The sequence below is a fragment of the Lepisosteus oculatus genome, chromosome 18, assembly GCF_040954835.1.
Source record: "Lepisosteus oculatus isolate fLepOcu1 chromosome 18, fLepOcu1.hap2, whole genome shotgun sequence".
In the NCBI taxonomy this organism is placed as follows: domain Eukaryota; kingdom Metazoa; phylum Chordata; class Actinopteri; order Semionotiformes; family Lepisosteidae; genus Lepisosteus; species Lepisosteus oculatus.
The window spans coordinates 18,927,322-18,951,682 of record NC_090713.1 but is presented as its reverse complement, the minus strand read 5'-3'; the positions used below and the strand labels follow the sequence as shown (position 1 = coordinate 18,951,682).

Sequence of the window (24,361 nt, the reverse complement as noted above, 5' to 3'; positions counted from 1 at the left end):
GAGATGAATAAAGTATTTGGAGTTGAATTGAAAATGCTTAGCCCCGTGAAAAAATTGGGCACAAATGAAATTTACGTAGGATAACTGCACCGCTTCAACTAGAAAAAACGCACCGCTTGGAGAAATTAAATTCCTCTGTTCCAGACCAATGGGATTCGGTCATCCGCAAGATGTTCCTTTGAGGCCAGGGATCATTAACGTCACGCAAAACCACACAGTTAGAAATTAAAAAAAAAAGCTAAAAGAGAAGTCAAGGAGCTTGAAAATGACTAAGAAGGAAAAAGATGGGAAATCAGACAGTTTATAGTACTGGGAGTTGAGCAGCTTGTTGGTAGAGAAGGATGTTAAGATCCTTTAAAGGTCTCAGTGGAAAACTTCTTGTCTGGCTGTTCCAGTGAGGATCCCAGAGCAGGTAGTTTGGGGACCTGCAGCAGATTAAACTGACCTGATCATAAAGAAAGGGGTGAAGTCTGAAAAAGCAGAAAGTCAGTGAGGTAGATGGGACCCTTTTCCTTTCTCAGCCTTGAAATGCCAGCAGCCATATCGCCCTGCAGCTCACCGCTGGCAGCCCCACTGGAGCTCAGCAGGTGTGAGCCTGGTCAGTACCTGGAGGGGAGACTCCTGGGAAAGCTGAGGCTGCTGCTGGAAGAGGTGTTAGTGGGGCCAGCAGGGGGCGCTCACCCTGCGGTCTGTGTGGGTCCTAATGCCCCAGTATAGTGACGGGGACACTAGACTGTAAACAGGCGCCGTCCTTCGGATGAGACGTAAAACCGAGGTCCTGACACTCTGTGGTCATTCAAAATCCCAGGGTGTTTCTCGAAAAGAATATGGGTGTTACCCCGGTGTCCTGGCCAAATTTCCCATTGGCCCTTACCAATCATGGCCTCCTAATAATCCCCTCTATGAATTGGCTACATTACTCTGCTCTCCTCCCCACTGATAGCTGATGTGTGGTGAGCGTTCTGGGGCACTATGGCTGCCGTCGCATCATCCAGGTGGATGCTGCACATTGGTGGTGGTGGAGGGGAACCCCATGACCTGTAAAGCGCTTTGAGTGGAGTGTCCAGAAAAGCGCTATATAAGTGTAAGCAATTATTATTATTATTATTATTACCTACCGTCCGGTATCGAAGCATTCAGTCAAAGATTAACAGATTACAGAACAGCTTCTACCTCCAATAAGACTGCTAAATAGCCGAGCTGCAGTCACCTTCAGCAAATCACCTGTAATGGCTACATTGACACACAGTTTTCACTGTATTCGGCCTGCTGCACTACTTAGACATAATGTATTGCATACACCCTGGACGCATTGCAGCTCTATGTATATTGAGCTCTGTCTTGAGTTGATTTTATTCCATTTCTATTGCATTATTATCTATTATTATGTAACCTTTCATTTTCTGATTTATACCACTCCCTTTGAGCATGTCGAAAATACATTTCATTGCCAGCAACTACTGCTGCATGCTGTATTGTTTGTGCATTTGATAAATCAACTTTGATTGATTGATTGATTGACAGGTTTGGCTTCTCCCCCCCCCCTCCCCCCTCCCCATGCAGACATCAACGAGTGTGAGAGACCCTCGAACTGTCAGAGGGGCCGCTGCATCAACACCATGGGCTCCTACTGGTGCGAGTGCCCCAAGGGCTTCCAGCTGGTCAGTGGGCGTCTCTGCCAAGGTAGGCTGGTGCTTGCCATTGGTCAGGAGATATAATCACCAGTGACACTAGCAGGCACAGGGGCCGCGTCTCCCTGAGCTTAGTGTCCGACACGGTGATTGTAGTGCAGCAGAGAAAGCATGTCCCAGTCCAAATGTTCATTTCAAGCCAGCAGCCATATCGCTCTGCAACTCATAACTGGCAGCCCCATTGAAGCTCAGCAGGTGGGAGCCTGGTCAGTGCCTGGATGAAGAGACCTCCTGGTTAAAACTAAGGTTGCTGCTGGAAGAGGTGTTAGTTGCGCCAGCAGGGGGCGCTCACCCTGCGGTCTGTGTGGGTCCTGATTCCCCAGTATAGTGACGGGGGACACTGGACTGTAAATAGGCGCCGTCCTTCGGATGAGACGTAAAATCGAGGTCCTGACTCTCTGTGCTCATTAAAAATCCCAGGGTGTTTCTCGAGAAGAGTAGGGGTGTTACCCCGGTGTCCTGGCCAAATTTCCCCCCTGGCCTTTACCCATCATGGCCTCCTAATTACCCCCCTCTCTGAACTGGCTCCATCACTCTGCTCTCCTCCCCACTGAGAGTTTGGGTGTGGGGAGCGGACTGGCGCCTCATCCAGGTGGGGCTGCACACTGCTGGGGGTGGAGGGGATCCCCATGACCTGGAAAGAGCTCTGAGGGGAGTGTCCAGAAAAGCGCTATATAAGTGTAAGCAGTTATTATTATTATTTCCAGTGAAAGCCCGCCATTTTCCAGCACAAATAAAACTTCCCTTCCTGCTCTTGTTTTCTGGAACCTCATCGTCCGTCAGAAGGTATCGTAATGGGTTAGGGGGTGTGAGTAATTTAATGTAGGGCGTCACGTGGTAGTGATTCAAAAAACAAGAGAGAGAAGCAGATTAAAATCAGGCTGCTGGATAAAGTTTGCCTGTCAAGCAAATCCTTAAAAAGTTAAGAACTGCACATTCCCTCTGGTCAGGAATGAAGAAATGGGAAGGCTTATCGGCACATAATTTCTTTTGTCTCTGGCAGGGCGAAGAAACCAGGCAGCAAATGTAAAAAAAACAACTAATATTTGCTTGCGATAATTTACAGACCCCAAAGCACAACATCTACATCTATTTTGTTTAGATATTAATAAAAGTGCGAGTTATCGGGGTCCTCTTATATAGTGAGGCATGAATACTGTATATAGGAAAATGGGGGATGTCGTTCTTTATAAAGTAAAGATCCTGTTCAATACTAAATTTCTTCCTCAAATGGACGCTAAATGAGTGGGGAACCTCTTCCCGACTCCAAACTTGACATCACTAAACAAGCGAGAGACGAAAGCTACACACATATAATCATCCATTGTTTCCCTTTATTGATCCCTCATCAATTTACCTTCGGGATCAATAAAGTCCTATCTATCTATAAGAAATCGGTATTTACACATTGATAAGAGAACAGTCCCTTACCTAAAGCCTAGAGTTTAGTGCTCAGATTAACTGGTGTTCTGTTCTTACGGTCTGTCAGTTGAGGTCTGCTCTCTTGTGGTCCTGATCCTTCTCCTGTTTTTCTTTCTTCTCTTTGTTAATTACTGTATCAGCACTGGTCCGGTCTCCTCTGTTGATCCCCTAAGAGCGCTGACTTCGGGATTGATACAAAATTAGCTTAGTCTTAATTGGGGGGGGGAGGGTAATTGCTTGGCTTGCTGGATTTTAAGACAGGAAAAGAGAGGCCGTCTTTCTGGTAGCAAAATTTTGTCCAGTGACTGGAGGCCTCCTGAACTCCTGTCGCACTGTGCAGCTTTCTGAAATATCCTAAACCCTCCATAGCGTAGCAACTGCTTTTTGTCCAGGAACAGGTAAAGGTGTATGTGACACCCGAAGAAGACTCCACAGCCGAAACGTTGTCTCTTTCTTTCCCTTTCAGCGTGGAATGAGTTTTTATTCAGCCTAGTACAGATCTTTAACTGCGTTAATATATTCTGAAACAAGGTCCATGCGTATCCGGTTTCCAGTCCATGATCTGTATGGCTCTGTGGCCGAACAACGATGTTTAGAGACAAGAGGAGGCCACGTAGACTCTCTGCCTCCTTTGCTTGTAAGGTCTGGATCAGCTTTGAGGAAAACTGTTTTTTTTTTTTATATATATATATTCTTGGTCATAGTAAAGGTGAAATCTTGGCAGCCTTGCCTTCATGTTATTTCTGTCCCCTCGTAGACATCGACGAGTGCGCCCACGACAGGAGTCTTTGCCAGCCGAACGGGCTGTGCCAGAATGTGGAGGGCAACTATATCTGCCTGTGCCATGAGGGCTTCATCAGCTCAGAGGACAAGCACAGCTGTGAAGGTAAATTACATCTGTGATCTGCGAAAAAAGACCTGCCACCTTCCCTGCTGTTTCTTTGGCTTTTGTTTCTTTATTTTGCAGCCAGGACTCAACCAGTAAATGTATTCACTCGGAACACACCATGAGTCCTTAGGCCCAGACAACGCTGAATCAAACCTGGGTCTTGAGTTGCCGTAGCTGGGATTCCCTGAGCAGTAGGCATTCTGCCAAAGGGGTAGGAGGAACGTTAGTCAGCCAGTGCCTTCATGGCGATTTGGTTAAACGGTGACCCGCCGAAACACATGACATCATCACTCGGTGCTACCCATCCCATAAGGCATGGCGGAGTGGCCGGGTCATCAAAAAGCCGAATGTTGCCGAGAGGTGTAACTGACAGTTATCGGCTTTGTCGGGCATTCCTGATGTGACACGAAGGAGTGCAGTGATGAGCTGGGCTCATACAGCTGGGGCAACGTGTCAACTCTTGAGAATCAAAGAAGTGTCTCGGGGTGCATTCCTCACATGGAAATGAGAGGATTCAGTAGCACCTTAAGGGAGCTGATTTTTCTCGTTAGACAGGAGAACAAAACCAGACGGAGAGTGGCCACACCCAGGGAGATAGAACTGTGATATCTCGGGTTAGGCACAACAAGGGGCATTTACGGAGACTGTTCAAGTAAAGAGGAAAATTAAAACTGAAGGTTGCCGTTTCTGACTGCCAGATGATTGAAGTTCAAGTCTTGTCTTCTGGCCAAATAGGATCTGCCAGTGATTTAAAAATCTATTTAATCAAGATGTAACAGGGAAAGTGGAACAGCGAAGGTTGAGGACCTAACTCGGGCAGGAAGGGTAAGATATCAGGTTGGTCCGAAACTCAGTAAGTACCTCCCATATAAATATCTGAGAGAAGATGGGTTTAATGTGTGTGAATCCTCAGCAGGCGGGCTACGTGACAGGAGGATCTGTTATACCTAGATACTAACAGTCATGGATTGGAATTCCAAAGGAATGATAAAGACCTCCTCTTGATGTCCTTCAACAAACAGGCCACCATCAACTTCAAATCCTGTAGAGCGAAGCACTGAATTGAGGAGCTGTCTCCAAGCTAGCACTTACCCTGCAAGCAACAGGAGCTGCTTCCCTATGGAGAAGACTCAGCCCCAACGATGCTCTCCCTGTGGTGTAACCCGGTTTCTGGGGAGAATCCCAGTCGCAATGATGCTGTCCAGATCTAAACCACCCGAGGAATGCCTGCATCCTCTGATCTGCCTTCATCAGCTGAGCCACACTCAGGTGTCCCTGCTTTTTAAAATCCCCTGATTCCAGCATCCAAGTACAGATTTCATTACACCTTTAAGAAAGCAGTAAGTTTAAAACTCTGGTCTGGTCCTTGTGAGAAGAAGTGTTTGCAGATTTTTTTTTAACGCAGCCCTCTTAAATCACCTCTGTAACAGATCAGCATTTGAATTGATCCGTATCTTTAAACATGATTAGCTGGGAATTCATCATGCATTGGATCTATGCGTTTCCAAGCGATTAGCTGGGAAATCAACTGTTGGATTTTCCACCCGCTAACAGGAAACATGAGCTGGCAGGTTGTTGGTGATGTTGTTTCCGTACCACTGCTCACTAAGAGAGGAACCACATTCAGAGAATTGAGAAGACATGGGTGCCCTCTTGTGGGTTGGGGTGGAATAAACAGGCACCTTGCTACACCCCACTAAAAGGATCCTCACCAGATCCAGTGCTAAAGACTCCCTGAAACAAATCTTCTCCTTCTGAAACCAAGACCTTTGCTTCGAGTGCAAAGAATTGCAAGAGGAAACAAGGACTACTCAGACCATGGGCAGCTGGAGAACATGCTTTTATACAAGGAGGTCACGAGTGAAGGCAAGCTAGCCAGCTTTGTAGTGGCCTCTGCTTATATGGGGGGAAAAGCAGCGGTTCGAGGATGCAGCACAGTGGATACGAGCAAGCAAACAGTCCAGAGTTGTGGTCTAACAAAGGAAGAATGAAATCCAAGTAGACTCGAGAGCGAAGCACAAGTGGAAAGGTGAAATTGAGACAAAGGTAGGCTAGGAAGCCAATAGAGTAACACACGGAAGGGAACACAAAGCTTGGGAACTCAGCTGTGGTTCAGAGCAAAATTCTATAACAGAGCCCAGAGCACTGCCAAGGTACTGGTTGCCAGGGTTACGTGATCCGACAGGAAGCCTGCTCCACCTGAGATGTGTTGGGTCATAAATGGTGGACAGGTGGAACAGGCTTCCGGTCGGATCAGGTAACCCCTGCAACCAGTAGAAACTCCTCTGGATGCTGTGGCAATGCTAGCTGGGGGGCTCAGTGGTGATCCATGGGGGGGGGTGCCAGCATGACAAGCTCCTGTTTTCTTCTGCAGAGATCGAGACGGACGACGACGACAAGAAGGAGTGCTATCTGAACCTGGACGACACAGTGTTCTGCGACAGTGTCCTGGCCGTCAACATCACCAAGCAGGAATGCTGCTGCACCGTCGGGGTGGGCTGGGGGGACAGGTGCGAGATCTACCCCTGTCCCGTCCACAATTCCGGTACGACCGTCTACTCCCCCCACCCTTAACTCAGCCCACTTCTGTGTGTGTGTCCAGTTTTGCAACAAGCCTTTAAAATGAATGGGGAAATATATTAAATTCAGTCTTATCAGTTCAAACGTCAGTGCAGCTTTATTTCCACCAATAACGTGCAAAAAGATAAGAGACTGATACTAAGCAATGAGGCCTAATTAAATTGGTTCTGAAGCTAGGCAGTATCAAAGCTTTCTAACTTTGCTAAATTAGATCTAGTCGTGATTCTTTCTATTTAAACTTCTGTTCATCATTGAGCAGGATCAGTCACCCCAGTCACATAAAAAAGAATGGTATAGCAGGGTCTAGACATTCGCGAAGGTTTGGTGCAGAGAACCATCGCCGGTTGCCAGATTCACATACAACTAAGTCTAAGTCATTTATACCACCACATAATCTACTGCAGTTTATAGTATAGTACTCAGTTTAAAACACATAAGTAAAGCTCTTATATAACAAAACACTAATGCATTGGCTTTAAGTTAAGTAAAATAAAACTGATCAACTAAAACAAACAACAGCAATCACAAATGTGTAGTAATCAGCTACAATAAACAACGTGAATCCCTCTCTCTCTCTCTCTCTCTGCTCTGTGATCAGCATGCCCCACTGTAATGAAGTGGGCAATAAAACTGTCATTCCCCACACAGCTGACACAGAACCTGGAGCGTCCATTCCAGTGCAGGCTGAGCTGCTGGTACTTGGACAGCTCAGAAACTACTACAGATTAATCTCAGATTCATATCTTCTGTGCAAGATCATTTGGACATTGAAATGAGCAACCTTTGTCTCATTTTTATCCAGCTCTGCTCTGATTCCAGCCCAAACCCCCCAGTGGACAGACTAAATCATTCATTTTGCAGACATTGAGACCCTGCTTGTATGAACAGGCATACCCTCAGTGTTCTCATGAATAGATCGAGGACAGGCACAGCACAGGACAAGGCAGAAGAACATATGGACCTGGAGAATATAAATTCCAGCATCTAGTTTCAGAGAAAGTCGTTGTGCTGCCTGCTAGCTTGACATAAGGGAACGGTCTAACGGTCTAAGGTGTTTGTTTCAGTCATCCTGGAACACAATAATAATAATAATAATAATAATAATAATAATAATAATAATAATAGAATGGTGAAATAACAATTCACTTATGGAAAGGTGTGTGTAACCAGTAAAAAAACGGTGTACATCTGGACCAGCAGTGTGAACCCTAATGAGCCTTCCATCCTTTTTTAAACAGCTTCTTCCATTTTAGGGTCACAGAGGAGCTGGGGCCTATCCCAGCAAGAGCCAGTACATCGCAGGGCACACACTGACACATACACACACTCATATCAGGGCAGAAGCCAGTTAACCTACTAGCACGTCTCTGGGCTGTGGGAGGAAACCCACATGATCACAGGGGGAACATGCAAACTCCACCCAGACAAGCACCCCAGGTCCACATCTGAACCCAGGGCCCAAGCGCTGCGAGGCAGCAGTGCTTTAAACTGTGACACCGTCGTGTTCTTTCCCTGAAGCTCCTTTCCGATGCTTGTTTTCCGCAGCGGAGTTCCACTCCCTGTGTCCGATTGGAAGAGGCTTCTACATCGAGGAGAGCATCACAGAGTATGGGCTGCCAGCGCACAGAGGTAGGTTCTCGCTAAAACAAGAGATACATACACACCCCTATTTCTGTTATACAGCTGAACTTCCCCTTCCAAAACAAGCTGTTTTGTTTGTTTTGTCTTAGACAGCACAAAATGTATTACTTAATGTAATTAATGTGCCCGACATGTTGATTGTTGGAGTGCACTATAGAGATCCTGCAGATTTAATTTCTCCGCATAAGTGCTTCAATAAACTGCTTGTCAACAACAACAGCCACCCTTCTCCAGCATTGTGGTGGAAAATACAAAGTCTAATTGTATTCAAACAAAAGCTGAAGCTCAGCAGCTGTGAGCCTGGCCTGTACCTGACTGGGAAACCTCCTGGGAAAGATAAAGGTGCTGCTGGAAGAGGTGTTAGTGGGACCAGTAGGGGGCGCTCACCCTGTGGTCTGTGTGGGTCCTAATGCCCCAGCATAGTGACGGGGACACTAGACTGTAAAAAGGTCAGGTTTTTCAAATGAGACAAATGAGGCCCTGATTCTCTGTGGTCATTTAAAAATCCCAGGGCGTTTCTTGAAAAGAGTAGGGGTGTTACCCTGGCATCCTGGCCAAATTTCCCCCCTGGCCTTTACCCATCATGGCCTCCTAATAACCCCCCTCTCTGAACTGGCTCCATCACTCTGCTCTCCTCCCCACTGAGAGCTGGGGTGTGGGGAGCGTTCTGGCGCATCATCCATGTGGGGGTACACACTGCTGGTGGTGGAGGGGATCCCCATGACCTATAAAGAGCTTTGAGTCGATTAATATTATTATTAAACATATCTTAATGGTTTTTGCCAAACTGAGCACTTCGGGGGAGTAAGCTCTCCTGAGGGCATGGGCATCTGTTGGCACACAGTAGGTGCAGTTTCAGGCTCTCTCTTCTCACAGGAATGCTTTGTCTCATTCCTGCTGGGTGTTTTGGTTTCTCTCTGTGTCTTGGCAGATATTGACGAGTGTGTGCTGTTCAAGGAAGAGATCTGTAAAGAAGGCCACTGTGTGAATACACAACCTGGGTATGAGTGTTACTGTCAGCAAGGCTTCTACTACGACAGTAACCTGCTGGAGTGCATTGGTAATTCTGTTCTCTCTATTGTGGTGTCTGAGCTGTAGTCAGAGGTAGGTGAGATGTAGCTGGTAGTTCTACCCAAAGCCACAAGAGGGCGCATAGAGGTCATCTTAAAAGGGAACTGCAAAGCTCTTTTTACATTTTGGGGTCATGATGCTTCAGCAATGATGAATGCATGTCAAACCACAATGAAACTACCAAGTACATGAGATGGTGTATAAGCTCCAGTTTACATCCAAAAAGAGACAAAGTTTCACAGTATGTGTAATGCCATATTGCTGTCATCGCCTGCGCTTCAGAGCGAGGGAACAAAACTTCGATTGACACAAACACAGCCCTATTAACAGTGTAAACATTCTTTAGACCAAGTGAATTTCGCTACAATATTAGCAGTAAAATATTTTCATCAAACTGGCGCATACAAGCAGACACATTTTTTAGGTACTTTTAAGCATTGGAATAAAAGAGCAACCTGCCAACTAACTAAAACACACTCATAATAATTAACATTGTTAGGAGACCATGTTTCTCATTTGCTTACAGTGACTAGTGAGCAGGAAGGGCCACTTTCATGCCACAATTCATTTGAACTCTCGCTTTCGTCCCTGGCCCCGACCAGCGGTTTCTCAACATGGTACCAAACAGTGCCTTTACCTCAAAGAGGCTCGAGAGAGAGAAAACTGTTTCAAACATCACCCACTCTCAGCAGTCTAGAGGCAGTTTCCACCTTTATACGTCTTGCTGATCATATAAGGGGAGCTGCAGTCCTAACGTCTCACACCAGTTTACCAAATCTCGTAACGCAATCAATTCATTGACGTTTTAGAAAAAAAGACAAATTCCAAATTAAGTCTACAATCATGAACTTTGTGAAAGTACTGTAAGGTTGCCATGTTGTCGAGATTTCATGAGAGCTGCGACTTGAAGCAGCCCTTTCTGCTCACTAGTCCCTGTGATGACTAATGTACCGAGATGTACGAGGGAATAAGTACAGGTTGAGCAGCAGACATTTCACTGCAGAAATGTTCCAGCGTGATCTGCAGGCAGAGTTAACCAGTGAGCAGTATTTGCCAGTGAAACCGTCTGGGAGAGGAGAGCAGTATTTCTACTGGATTAGAAAAGCTGGATCCACAAGCCTGCTTGTTTACAGGGTCACAGGGCCGCTTCACCTCACCGGAAGTCCTCCTGCCTCGTTCTGAATCGCAGAAACATGGCGCTGAGCAGACCTGGAAATGATGAAAACAGGAGGTTTTACAAGTTACTGTGCACAATTTACTTTCACCGTAGTTTGAAATGCACTCATCACTGCTTTCTAATCTCAAAATTTAAAAATGGCGTTGCAGCTCCCCTGTAACTTGGAAAGTTCTGACAGCAGAGGCCCGGTTGAGGGCTTGAATTCAAGGGAACTCCTTGGGCACCAGGTCTGAACCATCCGATTGCTTTTTTGTTTGTCTCACTACACACACTAGAAAGAAACAGCCAAAACAGAAATGAGAAAAAAAAACAACTAACAACATTCCGTTTTCTTTCTTCGAAAGTCAGTTTGGCAAGTTGTAGCACGTGTGGAGTGCCGCAGTTTTTTTTCCCAGGGCTTGTCCTCGTCTCCTCCTTCGGATACAAACATTGAGACTCATAGACAGATCCTGCGGGAGGCTTTATAAAATCAGGTGTCCTGGCACGGTTTTCTTAGCCCTCCAGAATAAAACCCCAAATTGGGAAAACAAAATTAAAGAAAGTGGAATATTTTTCCAGATTTTGGAGCAGACATCGAGTTTGCCCTGTAAATCACAGGAGCATTGCAGAAGAAACGTTTGCTGTTTAAGCCACTAAATGGTTCCGATAGAATTAAGACGGAGACGAGTTCCCTTCATCGATTGCAATCAAAAAGAGGACAGATCAAATCAAACACGTCTCACGCAAGGGCAGTCGTTTTGCACAGTCTACCTCAGTGGCAGCTGATCAGCTCAGCCAGTAAGAGTATCATCCCATTATCCTGAGCTTGTTGGTTGCTGGTTTATCCAACTCTGACTGCCTGCTCCCAAGCACAGGCTCCTGTCTGCCTGAGCACCCCCAGAGCTGGGCTGAGGTATCCCCCACTTTCCGTAGCGCAGCTGATTTCCAGTCAGCGACTGAAGAGTGAAACCCAAACCAGTGGAAGCTGTGTGGGAGCGCATTTAAAAGCGAAAACAGGGGGCCCTTCTTTACACAGAGGGCGGTGGGAGTGTGGGACAAGCTGCCCAGCCCTGTGGTTGAAGCCTCTACCTTGGTATCTCACAAGACACAGCTGGGTGAGATCCTCCAGTCAGGAGAGAAGGCCCTTCTTTACAAAGAGGGAGGTGGGGGTGTGAAACAAGCTACCCAGCCGTGTGATTGAAGCCGATACCCTGGCTTATTTCAAGAAACAGCTGGAAGAGATCCTCCAGTCAGGACAGGAAGCACTCTTCTTTACACAGAGGGTGGCGGGAGTGTGGAACGCGCTGCTCAGCCATGTGGTTGAAGCTGAACGTCTTTCAAGAAACAGCTGGATGACATCCTCAGAAAAATGAACAACTCACTACCACACAGGTCACAACAGCCAAATCGTTAACTAGTTAACTAGGTGAACAGTTAATTAGGTGAACTTTTGATCCCGAAAAGGAAAATAGCTTTTATTTGTCTTTTTTCTTTGCCTTCCGGGCATTCCTCGAAGGCAGTGCAGTTTGTAGCTCAGCTATTATCCGGTCTCGGTCTCCATACCTGGAAATGATAGTAACTGGGAAAGCAGGGGAGAGCGTTGAGAAGTCCAGTCAGAGAGACGGATAACAAGCATTTCTTCTTGTCTTGTCGTCTGAGCGTCTGGGGCGGTCATGCAGGGGACGAAGATTTTATGTTTTCGCTTCTGCCTTCGTTGCGTAAACCAACGGGTACAGCTGGCACTGTGCTGGGGACTCTCGCAAATTAACGGGCTTTTCCGGCCATTTTTCCATCTGCTAACGGCTCTATCAAATTCAGGGTCACTGGGGGGCCAGAGTCTATCCCAGCAGGCACAAGGCAGGGTACACCCTGGATAGGATGCCAGTCCGTCACAGGACGCACACAGACACAGACACACAATCAGACCAGGACCAATTTTCCCAAAGCCGCTTAACCCCCCAGCCAGGATGTCTTTGCGCTATAGGAGGAAACTCATGCAAACTGAGGAAGAACATGCAAACTCCACCCAGACAGCACCCCAGTCCGCAAGGCCGCCATGCCAACTGCTCCGCCCAGCTAAATGGCTTTTGAAATGGCAAAACGTTTGGCCATGTCGTTTTTTTTTGTTTGTATGATTAAAAGCTGTGTCGAAGGTCTCTTTTTGAACACCTATGTGCTGTATAGGAACAAGGTTAGGCTAGCTGAAAAAAACAAAACACTGGTGTTGGGCACACCTCTGAAACGTCACTTAAAAGCCCACCGTCGTTTACTAAGCTGGGGGTCCATGGGTAGCCTGAGATGCAGGCCTGCCCCCCCAGCCGATGAGAGTTGGGTCTATCCCTGCTGCGGTGCCGCGATGAAGAGGGGGAGCTTGCCCTGATCGGGCGCTGTTCTGTGCCACCAGACGTGGACGAGTGCCACGACGAGTCGCTGTTTGCCAACGGGGCCTGCGTCAACACTAGGGGCTCCTTCTTCTGCACCTGCACCCCCCCCCTGGGCCTCCGACTCGTCCAAAAAGAAGTGTGTGATGCCCGCGGTCGTAGGTACGTGGCAAGGGGGGAAGTCCTGTTCTGAAGGGCAGCAGACCGGTCCTGGCCGGTACACTGCAGCAGCGCGGCGCGGCTCTTCGAGATTTAGAAAGTGTCAGAAAGATGCTTATTCCTCGTCAGGGCCACACCACCTCAGAGGCTGTCCCAGAAGCGCAGGGCTCAAAGTAAGACCACCCCCTGGACGGGACATCAGTCAACCACTGGACACACACACACACACCCGGGACGGGACAGCAGTCCATCACTGGACACGCACACACACCCACACACCCCTTGGATTGGATGCCAGTCCATCACTGGACACGTGTACACACACCCACCCACCCTGGATGGGACGCCAGTCCATCACGGGACACGCGTACACACACCCACGCACCCTGGACGGGACGCCAGTCCATCACGGGACACGCGTACACACACTCACACACCCGCACACCCTGGACGGGATGCCAGTCCTTCACGGGATACGCGTACACACACCCACACAACCTGGACGGGATGCCAGTCCATCACAGGACACGCACACACACCTTGGACATGCCAGTCCCATCACAGGATACACACACACCCTGAACATGCCAGTCCATCACCGGACACGCACACACACCCTGGACGAGACAGCAGTCCATCACTGGACACGCACACACACCCACACACCCCCTGGATGGGACAGCAGTCCATCACTGGACACGCGCACACACACCCACACAGCCCCTGGACGGGACAGCAGTCCATCACTGGACACGCACACACACCCTGGACATGCCAGTCCCATCACAGGACACGCACACACACCAACACAACCCCTGGACGGGACAGCAGTCCATCACTGGACACGCAAACACAACTACACACCCCCTGGACGGGACAGCAGTCCATCACCGGACACCCGCACACACACACACACACCCTGGATGGGACAGCAGTCCATCACTGGACACGCACACACACCCTGGACATGCCAGTCCCATCACAGGACACACACACACACCCTGGATGGAATAGCAGTCCCATCACAGGATACACACACATTCACATCCCATGGACGGGACAGCAGTCCCATCACAGGACACACACACACCCTGGACGATACACCAGTCCATCACTAGACACACACACACCCCCTGGACGGGACACCAGTCCATCGCTGGACACACTTTGGGAAGTGAGTTTGGGAAGCCCCGTTCTGTGTTGTGTGCTGTTGTCTGGAAGCAATCCCCCCCCCACCCCCGCCTAACACGGCAGGGTGACGTTGCAGATGTGGACGAATGCCAGGACCCGGCCAACTGCAAGAACGGGCGTTGCCTGAACACCCTGGGGTCCTACTACTGCATCTGCTCCCTGCCCTGGACCCTGGCCACCGACCGCAACAGCTGCATCCCCCCCGAGGAGCAGGGTGGTGAGTAAGGGCGTACCCATCTTCATATTCGAAGGACTGCCCCCCAACCCCGACCCCACCCCAACCCCTTCAGCGCGATTTTAAGCCGGCGGGTGTTGCTTAAAATGGAAAGGGACCTGTTGAAAACCGCCGCAAGACGGGACCTCCTCCTCCTCCCTTGGCCTTCATCTCCAGTCTCCCTGGGGTCTTCTTATATCATGCCTGCTGGCTTGTAGAGCAGCAGCAAAGATCCGTCGGTCTTTAGCCAGTTCTTCTATGGTATCCCAGCTATGGCTCACAGCCTGCAGGTTCTCCTTCCACAGATCTCCGTCAGGTGGTTTCGGGGTCTTCCTCGCTGGCGTCTTCCCCCTTCAGGAGTCCAGCGCAGGACAGCCTTAGTGATGGGGTTCTCCCTTCTCGCGATCCGTCTCCCTCGTCTTCTCTTCCCGACGGTGGCCGTACTCTCTCGATGGCATGGGGGGGCTAGCCTTTCTTCGCCCGGAGGTAGTCCTTGTTCCGGGAGAGGCGTAGGATCCTTCCCAAGCCTGTGGGATGAAGTGTTGTGAGCTGGTTCAGATCTCCCTGCGCCATGCCCCAACGTTCTGAGCCATACAGAAGAGTTAGGGTTAGACACAGCTCTAGTATAGCTCCAGCAGGGTGCGAGTACTATATTGGGGTGACTTCTAAATGTTGTGAAGCATCCTAAAGACATTTCCAGCTTGAGTTAGTCTGTTCTGGATGTCCTTCTCCCTGGGTCTGTTTCGGGACGAACCAAGCGCTGACGATCTGAAATCTGTGCCTTTCCTGAATGTGGTTTTCCACTGATCGCGGCTCCTGGTTTAGTAGCAGAGCTCCCCCAGAGTCCCAGATCAGAGGGCGAACAGGGGTAAATTAATCCCTTAAACTACTGTAGGTGCATGTTACACCAGTCAGCCCCTTACAGCATAGACATCGCATATAACATACAATGAAAAGCATGTGTGAGGCACTTACTGTTGTTTTTCTTTTTTTAAGAACAAAAGAGGCCCAAATTAGGGAATTTAGGAACTGTAGAAACTTCTAGTTGTTAAATATGTTCGCTGATATTTAAATACGCACAGCAGTGAGCACCTCGCAGCTCTTCGGTCCCGGGTTCATTCTGTTCCGGACTGGGGCATCAGATGGGGGTGGAGTTTGCATGTTCTTTTTTTTTTGGTGTTCCGTTGTTGCCCCGTCTTCCAATGGCGTGTTGGGGTCTTGAAAAATGTCCCAGTGTGCTTGGGCGTGTGTGCGTACCCTTTAAGAACCGATGGCCCGTCCAGGGATAGGCGTTGAGTCACTGCGACTCTTACCAGGAATAAGCAGATTTCACATAATGGGTGGACACCTCTTTGAATGTGTTTCTGGCCGTGTACTGTTACTCCGGTATATTTTTAAATTGGTTTCCGGAAGGCTGTGATAAGAGCGAAAAAAGCTACAAATAAGAGGGGGCCTGGGTGTTCTTTTTAGTGACGTGGCTGGGTGCGTGTTCCAGACTCCCACTCCTCTTAGCGTAAAGGCTCCTGCCCCCTGTTCTCACTTTTAAGTGCACTGCTCTGTGGTTTCCGACTTGTGCCCTTGTTCTTCCTGCCTGGCCCCGTGACGAACCAGGCAGAAATCGATTGTTGCGATCCTGCAAAAGATTCGGGGGCGTCAGACGAGCAGGGGATCTCCTCAGTCGGGCTGACGGAGGGAAGGTCACCCGTCAGCCAATAGGTATTAACAGCAAGATGAAAACAAGAGGGACAGGAGACCTCGAATTGCGCCGTCCCCGGTTTTGGCAGGTTCCGTTCAATTTCAAGCGATCCCTGTCTGATTGAAAGAGGCGAAAGGGGTTCTTTGAAAATATGAATATTGGTACGACCCCTGCGCTTGAATAATCCATGATGGGCGATTAACGAGGGAGGGCCAGGGAGGGGGGGGGGATCTAAGCTGGGGCAGTTCAGTCAGAGCAGAAGGATGAGATGATAACTGTCTCCCGAACGTTACAGGTAAGTGTGACTGACGCACACAGCTCAGCCATGTCCCAACCACGAGGCGAATTCCGAATGTTGTCTGCAGTGTTGAGAGAAACAGGTTTGCACATCAAGAGCAGGGATCACACATTCCTCAGTCTTCCTTCCTTCCATAGTTCACACATATGGAAACTACAGTACATTACCTGCTGCCATACGGATGGAATGACGGAGATAAAAACATATCGAATGCACACGTGAAAAAACATTGCAGTGCAGAAAATGCACTTCATTGGTAGAACGTGCATCCTGCACAGTGCCCAGATACTGGAAACCTTAATGCAGTCTTAAATCCGTCTTTTAACATTGCGGGAGTAACATCAGTATACATTGAAATATAATGACAGATGTCTGAGATATAATGATATGTGTTTTAAAAATGCATATTTGTTGATGGTCATTAACATTTGATAAATGTGTTCCAGTATGTGTTTTGGCCACTATTTGTAATGCAGGAAGCAAACCGGATACCTCTTATTGATCTTTACACTGGTAAATGTTGCGCTTTTACCACAATTTTACCATACTCCTGCTGTGGACTCTAGGGGGTCTCTACTCTGTTTTCACTTGCTTACTATAGTACTGGCACCCAGGAAATGATGATGGGAAAGCCACAGAACTGTCACAAGACAATGATCAGTTTACCAAGATATCTCTCGTCTGTCTTGAGAGAGATTGTCAGCATACTGTATACACGTCTTTATCTGTTAGTTCTAAGTAGGCTAGGAGACTCTCGATAGAAGGTATCCTTGAAAATCAGATAGACAGAGGCCCCCTGACACTGTGTCTATCACAGAAGATAAGGAAAAGGCTTTATAGTGCTGTTTTTTGAAACCTGACACCAGTTCGGGCAGAGCGATGGCACTGTGGCTCAGGATCTGCGCCTGTGGCTGGAAGGTTGCCAGTTCAGATCCCGCGACCGGCAGAGGAATCCTACTCCATTGGGCCCCTGAGCAAGGAGCAAGGCCCTTCACCCCAACTGCTCCAGGGGTGCTGTATAAATGGCCGACCCTGTGCTCTGACCGCCAGCTTCTCTCTCCCTGTCTGTGTGTCTCATGGAGAGCAAGTTGGGGTATGTGAAAAGACACATTCATAATGCAAGACATTGTATATGGCCAAAAAAGTGATCTATCTCTTGAGTTTGGACTTCAACCGTTAGGCCCTGCAGAGTGCAAAATCGCTGCGCAGAAAAGCACAGGTTTTGAGTAACTCAAAACACCCAGATTGTGACATGTGAGCAGAGCAGGAATGAGTGTGTATCAGGTGTTATACAGTATGTGGTCATGCTGCATCCATCTGCATCTGCATCCATCAAACCCCCAGAAATCAAAGAGCCTGTTGGTTTCTCTGTCCTTTTTATGACGTCACTTCGAGTCTCAGCAACGGCTCCCCCCCACACTGCCTCCACCCAACGAGACCGCCCCTCTTTTGCTACCCCCCCCACCCCTCTTCCACGTCCCCCATGGCCGGGGGGGGGAGGGGCTGAGGCTCGACCCAGGCGAGGCGGTCCTCCTTTTGCCTGCCCGTGCCGCTTGTTGGGGCGAGACAGCAGGGAGAGAGAGAGAGAGAGACACCTGTGCGATGTACCCGGATTGTTTTTGCCTTGTGTAACCCCCATGTCTGTGGTGATCCCTTGCAGATGTGAATGAATGTCAGGACCCATCCTATTGTAAGAATGGAGTGTGTATCAATACGCCTGGTTCCTATCACTGCATCTGCACTCAGCCCTTTACCTTCAGCGCTGCGCTCAAACAGTGCGTCTATGACGGTGGGTATCAAACGCTGCTGAGCAACTTTAGCGTTAGGGCTAGCTGCTGCCAGGGTGGGAGTGGCGCTGGCCAGGCTGGGCCACGTACTGACTGCAGGAGGGGGGGGGGGGTTAGTGACGGGCCCAGGGGTCGGGGCCGACCCTCGGCACAACAGAGCCTCCTTCAGGCCGCCGACTGGCCGGCAGGAAGCCATCAGCGTGGCGTCGCGTGCGTCCGGGAGGAGGTCGTCACCAGGAATCGAGATTGCGGGTTTCTCCCCCTCCCTTTCCCAATTCCCCAGTCCCAAATTTCGGACGGGCTGCAGCTGCTTTTTGTGCGCCGTGTGCTTGTTCAGTTGTCGGGAAGGCAGGCGGGGGGCCCTGGGGGCCAAAACACATGCCTCTTTTGCTACCCCCCCCACCCCTCTTCCACGTCCCCCATGGCCGGGGGGGGGAGGGGCTGAGGCTCGACCCAGGCGAGGCGGTCCTCCTTTTGCCTGCCCGTGCCGCTTGTTGGGGCGAGACAGCAGGGGGAGAGAGAGAGAGAGACACCTGTGCGATGTACCCGGATTGTTTTTGCCTTGTGTAACCCCCATGTCTGTGGTGATCCCTTGCAGATGTGAATGAATGTCAGGACCCATCCTATTGTAAGAATGGAGTGTGTATCAATACGCCTGGTTCCTATCACTGCATCTGCACTCAGCCCTTTACCTTCAGCGCTGCGCTCAAACAGTGCGTCTATGACGGTGGGTATCAAACGCTGCTGAGCAACTTTAGCGTTAGGGCTAGCTGCTGCCAGGGTGGGAGTGGCGCTGGCCAGGCTGGGCCACGTACTGACTGCAGGAGGGGGGGGGGGGGTTAGTGACGGGCCCAGGGGTCGGGGCCGACCCTCGGCACAACAGAGCCTCCTTCAGGCCGCCGACTGGCCGGCAGGAAGCCATCAGCGTGGCGTCGCGTGCGTCCGGGAGGAGGTCGTCACCAGGAATCGAGATTGCGGGTTTCTCCCCCTCCCTTTCCCAATTCCCCAATCCCAAATTCCGGACGGGCTGCAGCTGCTTTTTGTGCGCCGTGTGCTTGTTCAGTTGTCGGGGAGGCAGGCGGTAAAACTTGAGTTTTGCCACTCGGAAGAGCGAAATTTCATAGCTTGACAGAATCGCGGAAAGGAGGAAAGCGCAGTAAAACTCTGGAAAATCAACACCCCCCCATGAATGTTTCCTGTGATTATAATAAGAATCGCTTACACTTATATAGCGCCTTTCTGGACCCTCCACTCAGAGCTCTTTCCAGGTCATGGGGATCCCCTCCACCCCCAGCAGTGTGCCGCCCCCACCTGGATGAGGCACCAGTCCGCTCCCCACACCCCAGCTCTCAGTGGGGAGGAGAGCAGAGTGATGGAGCCAGTTCAGAGAGGGGGGTTATTAGGAGGCCATGATGGCTAAAGGCCAGGGGGGAATTTGGCCAGGACACTGGGATAACACCCCTGCTTTTTTCGAGAAACGCCCTGGGGTTTTTAATGACCCCAGAGAGTCAGCACCTCGGTTTAGTGTCTCCATCTCTATACTGGGGAATTCGGACCCACATAGACCGCAGGGTGAGCGCCCCCTACTGGTCCCACTAACACCTCTTCCAGCAGCAACCTTGGTTTTTCCCAGGAGTCTCCCCTCCAGTTACTTGCCAGGCTCACTCCTTATGAGCTTCAGAAGTTTGCCAGATGTGAATTGCAGGGTAACAAGGCTGCTGCTTGGTGTTCGTGTGTGTGCAGTGCTGTCCAGTCCTTGTCACTTGTCAGGCTTGCTCCCACTGTGGAAGTGGGGTGGGGTGGAGGGGGTTGGAGCGCTGCAGGGTCAGCTGGCATTTGCCACAGTAACCAGCCACCCCTCCACGAGCCTGTCACACTGTACCGGTTACCATGGGAAGTGCAGTCCACCAGTAAACCTGCATCACCTGCAGGGCGATTTGCATCAACAGCCGCACCAGGTGGCGCAGAATGTCTGAGGTTTGCTGGGAAGGGGGTACAGAGGTGACCTCTATGACTGAGTCTGCTCTACGAGTGTCGCTCGAAGCCCCTCAATTTTATAATTCCCTCATCTCCTGTCTTGTACTTCCTCGGATTCCTGACAGCGTTTTGTTTTCTACCATGTCTTTTGGATCACCCCCTGCTCTGGTTTCTCTCTACACTGGTAATCTCATCTTAGACCCCGGCTTGCTGTACAGACTGTTTGTGCTTCGCTACAGTGTCCAGTACCAGCTTTGACCACAGCCAGTTTCTGACCACAGACTCTGGATTTCTGTTTCGCCTGCTTTCCCCTGCTTGTGTCCATCTGGTATACCTGTCCCCTGCTCTTGGGTTCATTTTCCGAAAAAAATGGGCAGCAGCTTTGTTCCTGTGCGAGCGGAGCTTTCCTGCGTTTTCACTGTGGTTTTACCATGCTTTACTGCACTGCAATCCACCTTTACCATGGTACACCAGCAAACAAGTATAGAATCTACCCCCACCGAAGAACCCGTCGAGCATGCGTGTTTCTCAGCCTCCAAGCTGTTATTTCATCACGGAAAAGCCTCTGCTCGGATGCAGAGGGCAGAGGTGTGCGGGTTCGAACCCGTCCGACTCTGGCTAACTCATTTCCGACTGGAACACGAGATCTCCGATGCAACTGGGAACAAAGGGATGTCAGCCCCCATAATCTGAAATTCTGGGTGTCCGTCCTCCAGCTGACATGAAAGCCCTAAAGGAGAGGGTGTCTTGGTGTTACCGTATCAAAATCAATATTGATATTGATATTCACCTGCTTTGATAGACATGACGAGGGTCAGCAGACACTGTAGCACATTATATATTATACAGCATATTATAGCATTGACTTTAATATTTGCAATGCTGTACTTCAGTGTTTTCACAGAATCTATACCATTGCATATTTAACCTCTAGTGTATCGCAAGCCTTATACTTTTGATTTCTCAGGAATTTCAAAGCATTTATTACAAATACTAAAGGTTAGAACCTGTCAAAACTAAACTTGGGTCACGTAAATATCTGAAGTTAGAAGGAGAGGTAAAAGAAGGTAAGTTCTTGTTCAAAAGCCTTTGGTCATAAAACTGCATATGATTCACTGAAAGGGAATTCAGAACCCTGTACTCTACAGTATCTCTGGGCTTATGAAAACCTGACTGCGATATCTACAATCCCCCATGAATATCTTTATATACTCTTTGGGGAATTAAAACCAAGGGGTTTTCTGATATTGTCTTAACTTTTTTGGCAAAATTATTTTACACCATCCATGTCTGTTACAATACTGTAGCAGTCCACCCCCTAGGCACTGCACTGCCCCTTGACCTTTGCCCTTTCACCTTTAGCCAGGCTAGCTCCCTCCTCTTCCTCGTCCTTCTTAAAGGGATGGAAAGTGGGGAAGGACCTTCTCTTCCTTCGAGTCCTCATGTCTCTGTCTCTCTCTCTCTCGCACCTGATCTCCCGCTCTGTGATCGGCTCGCCCGCTTGTGATCTTCCTGGGCAGGAAAGCTGAGAGAGCCTGGATCTGCTATTCCTGCCTGGCAATTCTGCATGCGCGGGCGCAGCTGGGATCAGTGCCCTGCGGCTTAATCCATTTAACGGCTTTTAATGACCCCCCTCCTGCCAGGCGCTTGACGCTGCTACGCTGCTTTCCGTTGAAGCGCCTTGTTCTCCTGCATCGGGAGGTGGCTGAGCTCTGAAAAGATGTTACCCGGCAACCGTTGGCGGTGATGGCCTCACAAAATGATTAACCGCGTTGTGAAGAGGCTGTATATTAGTTGAATGTACAGGGTAGTCAGAAAAATGCTCTGTTGACTGAATTATTAGTTTGTATTTTGTGTAGACAGTGTACTCCGAATATTCATGTTGGGTACACCATTCTGCTTCTAGAAAACCCCTAATATCATCTTGGCTTATCTTCAGCATTGTGGCATTACTGATTCTAGTCGGTTTATACCCACACAAAGCGATTTATCTCTCATCTCCTCCACTTAAATTGATTTTCTGGAATGGTTTTAGCGCTTGTGCTCAATGGCCAAGTTCAGTTCCCCCCAAAAAAGATGTGAGTTAAAGAGGAACATTTTACTCTTCTCGTTCAAAGCTGAGATACTGTAATAAGACCACATCATCAGCTCCTTAACATCCATAAATCTCATAAAATTAAAACACCCTGGAGATGCTTCTTAACAATATTATGACCCTTTGTATCTCAGCAGAGAGTTGTTATTACAGTTTGTAAAACTGTTAAATCTTTTTTGTAAATTTCTAGCAAAAGATGAAGTGACCAGTTTACTGTTGAGCTGAAAATATATATTTATAGGTTCTATATATATAAAGATCTATAATTAAAGATGTTTTCTGGTCACGTGTGCTGGTATCTTAGGGATTTACATGGTAATGAAATGTGCACACAGAAAGTGTCGTTATGGAGCTTCTGTTAGGAGTCTGAGCAGTACCGCTCGATGTGAAGGAGAGGCGACAATCCTGCAGGCAGGCTTCAAGTTAAATACACAGTAGCTTTTAGTAGCAAGACTAGGAATAATACAAAACAGGAGTGTGTTCATCAGTGGGGTTCTTGTAACCATGCATCCATTTTCTAACTGCTCCATCCAATTCAGGATCACGTGGGGGCCCGAGTCTATCCCAGAAAGCAATGGGCACAAGGCTGGATACCCCTTTGGACGGGACGCCAGTCCATCACAGGGCACACACACACTCACACCGGGGCCAGTTTTCCCAGAAGCCAGTTACATCGACCGGTACGTCTTTGGACCGTGGGAGGAAACTGGAGCACCCAGAGAAGACCGATGCCAACAGGGGAGGGGGACATGCAAACAGATATCTATCCACACAGATAGCACCCCGAGTCCAGACCTGAACCCAAGGCCCCAGCGCTGTAAGGCAGTAACGCCCGCCACTGCACCACCATACTCTCCCTTTCTAGGTACTCTTAACTGAAAATAGCAGCAAAGATGTGGGAAGAGGTCAAAAAAGTCGATCTAAAGAGCTAATACACCACAGGCAGAGGTGATGATGAACACCAGTGATCCCCTATGGTTTGGAACAGGCCTGGCCTGCAGGACTTCTGAGCCTACAGTATGTAGGGCTCAGGGACAAAGTCCAAATGGACAGACGCAGTAGAGTGCTTGTTGGAAGAAAGAATTAACCGGACTACTTTAATAAACATCAGACCATAGATTGCGGTATATTAAGGAAAGCAGTGATTCTCTTCACATTGAAGGTCAGTAGGTCTCTTACTGTATCCACTAGCAACTCGATGAGCTGGGCAGGCCAGCTCTCTGTCTCTCATTTATAACTTCTTTATGTTTTCTTGAACTGGGGGGAACGTCTAACTTAGCGCATGTCATTTAACCTCATAGTTTAACACCATGGAAAGAGAGCACCCCTCTACATTTCAATCTGACTTGGCCGTGAGTGTTTTCGGTATCAAAAACCAAGAATACTTATTGCATGCTCTAAAACTGCATGAGTGAGGCTGCTGTATTTGCGAAGACGAAGGTCAGCATTGGGTGAATAGGGCGGCTAGTCTGTTGACTTCAGGATCTGTTGTTCCAGTGGAATGTGTGGATTTTGTCGGCTATAAGGATCCGATCCCCAAATTGTCGGTTCGCCTGTTCCCCCCCAAAAAATGCTCTCATTCCTGGTGAAAGTCCCGGATGCTTAGGGCTTAAGGCAGGCCGATACCCCCATACCCCATACCGATGTACCACACACAAGCACACAGGGATAAATTCAGAGACGCCAGGTCTTTGGAAGGTGGGAGAAAGAGGAAACAACCCGTTTGACTGTAACGGGCCTCAGCGCGCCTGAGCCAGTTCCAGCAGTGACATCACATCTAGCAGTGACATCACATCACCCCCCCCCCCCCTGCAATGTAGGCCATGTGGAAGATGTAGAACTCTCATGGTGGAGGAGCTATCCCCTGTCCAGGGAGGGGCGCTGTGCTGTGAGCGATCAGGATTGAATCCCAATAGTAGGGGCAAGAACAAATGCACTCTTCACAAGAACATGGGACAGACCATGCAGACTCCACCCAGAAGGTATCTCACTCCCAAATCAAACTTGGGACCCAGAAGCGATGAGCCAGTAAGCACTAATTCCCATGTGACAGTTTACTATTTAAAAAATATGTCTACCATTTATCTGCATCGTGAAAACGAGAATGTAGGGC

General features: G+C 49.0%; 1 pseudogene; it reads left to right on the top strand.

The window, feature by feature from the left end:
• Nucleotides 1–24,361, top strand: part of LOC138224008 (latent-transforming growth factor beta-binding protein 3-like) — a 52,353-nt pseudogene that overhangs the window by 13,494 nt on the left and 14,498 nt on the right.